Source organism: Mastomys coucha, unplaced genomic scaffold (genome assembly GCF_008632895.1).
Source record: "Mastomys coucha isolate ucsf_1 unplaced genomic scaffold, UCSF_Mcou_1 pScaffold20, whole genome shotgun sequence".
Lineage (NCBI taxonomy): Eukaryota > Metazoa > Chordata > Mammalia > Rodentia > Muridae > Mastomys > Mastomys coucha.
The window spans coordinates 83,430,486-83,438,279 of record NW_022196903.1 but is presented as its reverse complement, the minus strand read 5'-3'; the positions used below and the strand labels follow the sequence as shown (position 1 = coordinate 83,438,279).

Here is a 7,794-nt window from a genome sequence, read left to right as displayed (position 1 = left end):
ATGACAGAGCCAATTAGAGCATTAGTATATCAAAGATTAAACATGAAAGGAAACTTCAAAATCTTCTCGCCCTAATCTCTTAAATTATACAGGAGAAAATTGAGTGTCAAGAACTGTGGTGGTACAGTTATGGGAGGAATAACTTCCAATGTCCTATAGCACAGTTGGGTAACTATGGTTGATGAGTTTCAAAATAGCTAGCAAAGAAGGTTCAGAATAATTCCAGTACAAATATAGGATCAATATCTAGGGTGATAGATATGGTTTCTACCCTGATCTGATGATTATATATTATACACATATAGCACAAGGTCATAGCACACAAATACATACAATAACTCTATGCCAATTAAAAATTTAAAAAGTATTTTTCAAAACATATTACAGTTCTAAGATTTTACCATGCTTGTGATCTAATATTACATTGCCCAAAGCAGAAGAAACGAGAGATACCTAGAGTCATGGGTCATAGCAAGCTGCATGAGTTAATGCTGTGTTCTACTACTAAATCTCTTAGGAAGGGAAAACAATATGAGTCCAAATGGACACTGTACACTCCGGTCTGTATGACAGTTAAGGAATCCTCTTTGGGAGTACTCCATCTTGCTAGCGATCATGAAGTTGATCCCACAATCCCAGTACTCAGGATGTGAAGGCAGTTGATTTAGAAGATAAAAGCCATCCTAGCTTCAAGAGATCCTAGTTTTTTGTTTTGTTTTGTTTTGTTTTGTTGTTGTTGTACAAGGAGGTTTTAAGCATCTGCAATGGAGATGCTGAGCTCTGATGGCTCTTCAGCAGAGTGACCCATGTTCTGCATGGGTAAGATATGTGCTTTTTTGTTAGGATATTCATTTTCTGTAACTTCTAAAATTCACCAGTTTTGCACACCTCTGGAATATCCATAGATTTTTAGTTTGCATTCTTTTTCTATAGTAAATAACTCTCTGTCTCAGCACTTAAATCACACGGTGAATTCCCTGGCTCATTCTTTCCTACAGATCTTCTCATGCTACCAAGAAAATCTTAAAGCCACAGCTTAATGTAATGTCTTCAGCTCTGTGTCTGTCTACAACTGTTTTGGACTTGACTTCTTTGGTTTGAATAATTCACAGATTTGATACTGTGATGGCTTGAATATGCTTGGCCCATGAAGTCACACTACTAGGATGTGTGTCCTTGGTGTAATAGGAGTGGTCTTGTTGACGGAAGTGTGTCACTGTGGGCTTGGGCACTAATGCCCTTGTCCTAGCTTCCTGGAAGCCAATCTGTTTCCGCTTGTATTTGGAACTAGATGTATTTTTCTCAGCTCTTCATATACCATTCCTGCATGGATGCTGCCATGCTATTGACTTGATGACAAAGGAATGAACCTCTGAAACTGTAAGTCAGTCCCAGTTAAAGATTGTCCTTGTATGTGTTGTCTTGGTCATGTTGTTTGTTCACATCAGGAAAACCTTAGCTAAGACAGAAATTGGTACCAGGGACTGTGGTATTGCAGTGATAGGCCTGATCATGCTTTTGATTGTAAGAATGTAAATTTGGGGACTTTGGTTTTGGAGTGTAGTGGGATGCTTTAAGTGGGTCTTAATGGGTCATCTTAGTAGGAATATGGAATAAATTGTTTCTGTGGCTGATTTTGACTATGGAATCCTGTCTCAAGAGGTTTCAGAGGAAATTATTGATGTGTGATCCAAGCCCTTTGGAGGAGACCAGAATATCAAGTGTGGATCACAGACTCAATAACAAGAAGCCGTGACCTTGATGTTGCCTTGGGTACCCCAAGAAGTTCAAGCTTCCAGAGCAGTGAGATATCTGCTGAGGAAAGGTACTAACATGGAGTAGAACCAGGCAAGGAGAAAGTCATCTGTAGAAATCAACAAAAATGAAAAAGGAATTGGAGATCTGAAAACCACACTGACATCACATATGGAGATGCAGTTTGTATTTTGCCCAACTGGTTTCCTATCTTGCTTTGGGGATTATGGTTAAGTGATTGGACTTTGTACTTTGGATTTTTTTCTATTGCTGAGATTGTTATAGACTAGGGGGCTTTAGATACTGGACTAAATATATTTTTCATTATGCCATGGCTAGGTATGGCTTATGTACCCTCTATGGTAGCCAGGGAGTGGAACACAATGATTTGAATAAGCTTGGTCCAGACAGTGGTACTATTAGGATTATGGCCTTGCTACAGTATGTGTAGCCTTTTTTAATGAAATAGGTCACTGTGGATGTGAGCATTGGGATACTTCTCCTGGCTTTCTGGAAGATAGTCTTCTACTGTTTGCCTTTGAAACAAGATGTAGAACTCTCAGAACTTCCTGCAATTTTCCTGCCTGGATACTGCCATGTTCGCACCTTGATGATACTGTACTGAACCTCTGACCCTGTAAACTAGCCACAATTAAATGTTGTCTTCATAAGAGTTGTCTTGGTCATGATGTCTGTTCACAGTAATAAAACCCTCACTAAAATAGGCTTTTAGTCTATTTTACAAATAGACTAAAATTTGTAAATTTTACAAATTCCTTGTAAAAAGCTTTACAAGGAATTGAAGCTGCAGGTTCAAAGTCACACATTGGAAAGCCTCACAGTGTGCTGCATCTCACTCCAGTTCATCTAGAGCTACCAGAATTCAGAGACTGTACTTAGTCTGGCTTATGTATGACCCATGAGATGTTTCATCTCAGGAACATGGTTGCCAGGTATGAAATATCAAGTCTATGGTGAACTGGATCATGCTTTCTCCATTTCCTAAGAACAGGAATTTATGACTCTTGTTTCTTGGGAGAAATAATTACAAAGCACCAAAATAATGGGAAAACCTGAATTTTGTTCCTTTTTCTAGGTCTGGTCTCTCTTACTAGTCCCCGTAACTTCCCAAACTCTATCTTCTCATGGTTTTAGAAATAGATAATCTGAAATCTACGTTCATTTTCGTTACAAAGAGTTCATCAATGATGAAGAGCAAGGAGGCCTGTAATCCATGGTTCTATCATGAGATGCATCACATCTCTGGTTCTGTCAGGAAAAGACTCACCTGCAGGAGGGTTGGTTCTCTGTAGTAACAGCAGGCATCTGTGACAAAACTTCTGTCAAGTTTGTGACAAGGCTTCTCTGGAACTTCCTGTCCCTATACCATATGAGCACATTATCTTCTCTGGAGTTTCTGAAGATGTCTTCTTAACACTGAAACAGTCTAGTTGCAGTGCTGAGCCCAAAGGGCAATAAAGGATTTCAGCCACTTTTTATCCCCAGTATTTCTCATAGTTTCCATATCACACCACACAGTCCCTTTTCTTCATTTCCTCTCTCGATATAGTTCTGACATCTGCTTAATGATGGTTTTCCTTATCTGAGGCACTGGTGGCTTTTCCCCCACTATAATCCAAGTATTTTTTCCAAGTAAAATTGTTAGATAAAGAATACTGTCTGATGTAATTCCATTCTAAACAGAACCTACTTTCATGAATTCCAGTTCCATCTTCCAAAGATCATTGTTCAGGGTGGCCCAGCAAGATGAGATCAATGGCAGCATGGTAACAGTTAGCTGTGTGACAATGGCAAACACAAACATACAGTTTCATAAACATAAGAATAGGCAGGTATTGCTCAGACCTGCCTTCAAGCCTGCTCTTTACAAAGCCTCTCAGCACCAGGGAGTAGGTAGGCTGCATCCATGTTATAGAGGAAGGAACAGACACTCTGTCTTTCTCCTCCATGGACCAGTGAACCCACAGGTCCATAAGCACCCAGAATGCAGTGGCTTCTGCAGAGAAATTTCCCTCTTCCATTCCACTCTCTACTTCCCCAAGATGACAAACTCATGTCATTGTTGTGCTGAACACTGCTCCATCAATTGGGGCCTATTGATGATGTCATGGACCTCAGGCTTTTCTTGATTTATGTAACTGAAGAATTACACAGTGTCTACAGTCATGAGTTCCTGGATCTATGCAGATCAGTAGTATCTAACTCTGTTCTCCTGCCCAGCTGAAGCCTTAAAGTTGCTCTAGAAATGAATGCTAGGATTCTTCTGGACATTTCTTGCTCCAGGTGTGTTTTCTTCTCTTCTTCTGCCATCTAAACCTTTCCTTCTTCTTCCCCAACCTATTTCACAAATGCATGCTCTTTCCTCATGTACAAAACATCAGATGTCAGTGGAAGAAACATGATAGCCCAGGTTATAGAAAGTAAATTTAGGCATAGTACAATTGTATGCCACGTACACATGCAGCAGCGATAGCCTTAACTCTTGTGTAAAAGTCTTTCCCTTACATAATTTTTCTGATGGCAGGGAGTAGCTCCCATCTTCTGTATTGTGTTAGGTAGTTATCCATGTGAGAACTAACAACTGGGAAGACAGACAATACACCCCTTTTTAGCTCATTTCTATGAAGTGCTAATAGTTACTAGAATGCTTTGAATATGAATGATGCATTAGTCCAAAACGTTCTATGTAACTTCACATAGGCACAGCTGAGTGTGCTGCAAAACCTGGTACTGGCAGGTGTTCAAGGTTGCTCTTTGTGTGTCTCTTGAAAAACTTGTGTTCACAGTTACAGGACATCATGCCACTCTCTCCAGCTTTTTTTGCAAAGTGAAAGTGACTGTCTAGTTTCACTTGCATTGTAATAGCGATCCTCTGACTTCAGAGCAATGATTTCCTGAATTCATGATGCCATGAATGTAGCTGAAGATTCCTGCTTCCTGAAAACCCTTGGCTTTCCTAAGCAATTTATGTTTTACAGGCTGTAAATACTAAAGTGACCCTAAAATAGCACAGCCTACACCCCACTGTTCGGAGGATGATACCCTCCACTACCTGCAGAGTTTGTGATGCCTCTGCAAGGATCATTCTCTCTATCTCTATCCCTTTTGCTTTCCCTCTCCCTCTCCCTCCCCTCCTATTTTCCCTCTTTCTCCCTCTCTTTTTCTCTCTTTCTTTCCTCTCCATCTGTCTGTCTGTATGTCTTGCTGTCCCCCTGTCTGTCTCTGTCTTTGTGTTTGTATTCAATGAAACATAAAAGACTGCATTATGGTAGGAGAGAAACGTACTAAGATGATTTCTTAATAACTGCTAGTGACAGAATATAATTCAGGTTTTTTAAAACTTTTAAAACTTCAGCAACATGCACATTATCTGGGTATAAAAAACACACGTGCCAGTGTGAATGCATGTGGGTCACAAGCTGAGGTTCAGGACGAGTGGCAGTGTAAACTCCTGTCCTTATATCTTGAAAGCACATGCAGCCTTGTTTACTGTCTATTTTCTTATGGTTATCACGGCACAATCTCACACATATTGGCCAGGTGGCAGAAACTGTTACTTTGTTACCTCACTGCTGGATCTGAATTCCCCGGCCCCTCTTCTATTCCTTCCCTGATCCTTCCTTCTCCCCTACCCCTGAGTCCTCTTCCTTGAGACTGAGATCAAGGAGGAACTCTTGTGTCATAAGGAACTTCACAAAGCATGGGAATAGAATTTAATAGCTCTTAGTTAACACTTTGAGGATGAAGACCACTGATCTTTTGAAGAGCTTTTTGTGTTAATACTATATAATTTTTATGTGAGGAAAAACAAATTATTAAGTGTTTTCTCCAACTACCCACCTCACTTTGAATTACTAATTGTTACCCAGTATTTATGAATTCTAAAATTTTCCCTATTGCTTCATTTCATAGTTCTTTGATTTTAAAAGTTTATAGTACAATTATATTAGTTATGTGAGCATTGGGTGCAGGAGTTCTGGGTAGATGGATTCCCTGAGAGGAGGATCCACAACTCTACACATTGATGGTGCTGGCTCAACTGGCAGTTAGCATATAGAAGAATACAAATTGAACCATTCCTATCTCCTTGTACAAAGCTTAAGTACAAGTGGATCAAGGGCCTCCACATGAAACCAGATACACTGAAATTAATAGAAAAGAAAGTAGGGAAGAGCCTCAAACACATGGGCACAGGGGGAAATTACCTGAACAGAACACCAGTAACTTATGTTCTAACAGCAAGAATTGACAAATGGGACCTCAAAAAATTGCAAAGCTTCTGTAAGGCAAAGGACACTGTCAAAAGACAAAACCACAACCAAGAAGTTGGGAAAAAGATCTTTAACAATCCCGTATCTGATAGAGGGCTAATATCCAATGTATACAAAGAACTCAAGAAGTTAGACTTCAGAGAACCAAATGATCCTATTTAAAAATGGGGTAGAGAGTTAAACAAAGAATTCTCAACTAACGAATAACAAACAGCTGAGAAGCACCTAAAGAAATGTTCAACATCCTTAGTCATCAGGGAAATGCAAATCAAAACAACCCTGAGATTCCTACTCACACCAGTCAGATTGGCTAAGATAAAAAACTCAGGTAACAGCAGATGCTGGAGAGGATGTGGAGAAAGAGGAACACTTCTTCATTGCTGGTGGGATTGCAAACTGGTACAACCACTCTGGAAATCACTTTGGCGGTTTCTCCGGAAATTGGACATAGTACTACCAGAGGACCCAGCTATACCACTCCTGGGCATATATCCAGAAGATGCTCCAACATGTAATAAGGACACATGCTCCACTATGTTCATACAGCCTTATTTATAATAGGCAGAAAGTGTAAACAACACACATGTCCTTCAACAGAGGAATGGATACAGAAATTGTGGTACATCTACACAATGGAGTACTACTCAGCTATTAAAAACAACAAATTTATGAAATTCTTAGGGAAAAGGATGTGTCTGGAGAATATCATTCTGAGTAAGGTAACCCAATAACAAAAGAACACACATGGTATGCACTCTCTGATAAGTGGTTATTAGCCCAGAAGTCCGGAATACACGAAGAACAACCCACAAACCACAAGAAACTCAAGAAGAAGGAAAACCAAAATGTGGACATTTCATTCCTTCTTAAAAAGGGAAACAAACTACCCACAGAAGGAGTTGCAGAGACTAACTATGGAGCAGAGACTGAAGGAAGGGCAAGCCAGCCTGATATAGGTGTCTCCTGAGAGGCTCTGACAGTACCTGACAAATACAGAAGTAGAGGCTCACAGCCATCCATTGAACTGAGTACAGGGTCCCCAGTGAAGGAGTTAGAAAAAGGACCAAACGATCTGAAGAGTTTGCAGCCCCATAGGACAAACAACAATATGAACTAACTATTACCCTCTTAGCTCCCAGGGACTCAACCACCAACCAAGGACTATACATGGTGTGACTGATTGCTCCAGCAGCATATGTATAGTACAGGATTGCAAAGTCAATCATCAATGGGAGGAGAGGTCCTTGGCCCTGTGAAAGTTCTGTGCCCCAGTGTAGGGGAATGCCAGGACCAATAAGTGGGAGAGAGTGGGGTGGCAGCAGGGGCAGGAGGGAGGCAACAGGTGTTTGTTCTTGCTCTTTTTTTTTTAGTCTTTTTTTTTAAGCCATTTGACAATTCATCTGGAATAACAAAAAACCCAGCATAGTGAAAACTATTCTCTACAATAAGAGAACTTCTGAGAGAATCACCATCGCTGACCTTAAGGTGTACATCAAAGCAATCCTGATAAAATTTGCATGGTATTGTACAAAGATAGTCAGGTAGATCAGTGGAATAGAATTGAAGACTGAGAAATGAACCAACACACTGATGGTCACTTAATCTTTGACAAAGGAGCTAAAACCATTCAATGGGGAAAAAACAGCTTTTTAAAAAATGGTGCTGAGGCCCCACAAGTTGCAGGGGAGCCACCAGGCCACAGGGACCGGATCCTCTCAGCTTCCAAGTAACAGAGGTGGATCAGCGA

General features: G+C 40.4%; 1 protein-coding gene and 1 long non-coding RNA gene across 2 annotated transcripts in view; one reads left to right on the top strand and one right to left on the bottom strand.

The window, feature by feature from the left end:
* The window catches only part of LOC116099251, a 69,969-nt gene extending 66,908 nt beyond the window's left edge, over positions 1-3,061 (bottom strand). The window contains exon 1 of the long non-coding RNA XR_004122175.1: positions 3,044-3,061. This is a non-coding gene — a long non-coding RNA (uncharacterized LOC116099251). The remainder of the gene's footprint in view (positions 1-3,043) is intronic.
* An 866-nt stretch (positions 3,062-3,927) lies between these two features.
* The window catches only part of LOC116098239 (vomeronasal type-1 receptor 40-like), an 18,503-nt gene continuing 14,636 nt past the window's right edge, over positions 3,928-7,794 (top strand). Inside the window, exon 1 of the mRNA XM_031380914.1 lies at positions 3,928-4,059. The gene's annotated coding sequence lies outside the window, so the exon portion shown is untranslated. The remainder of the gene's footprint in view (positions 4,060-7,794) is intronic.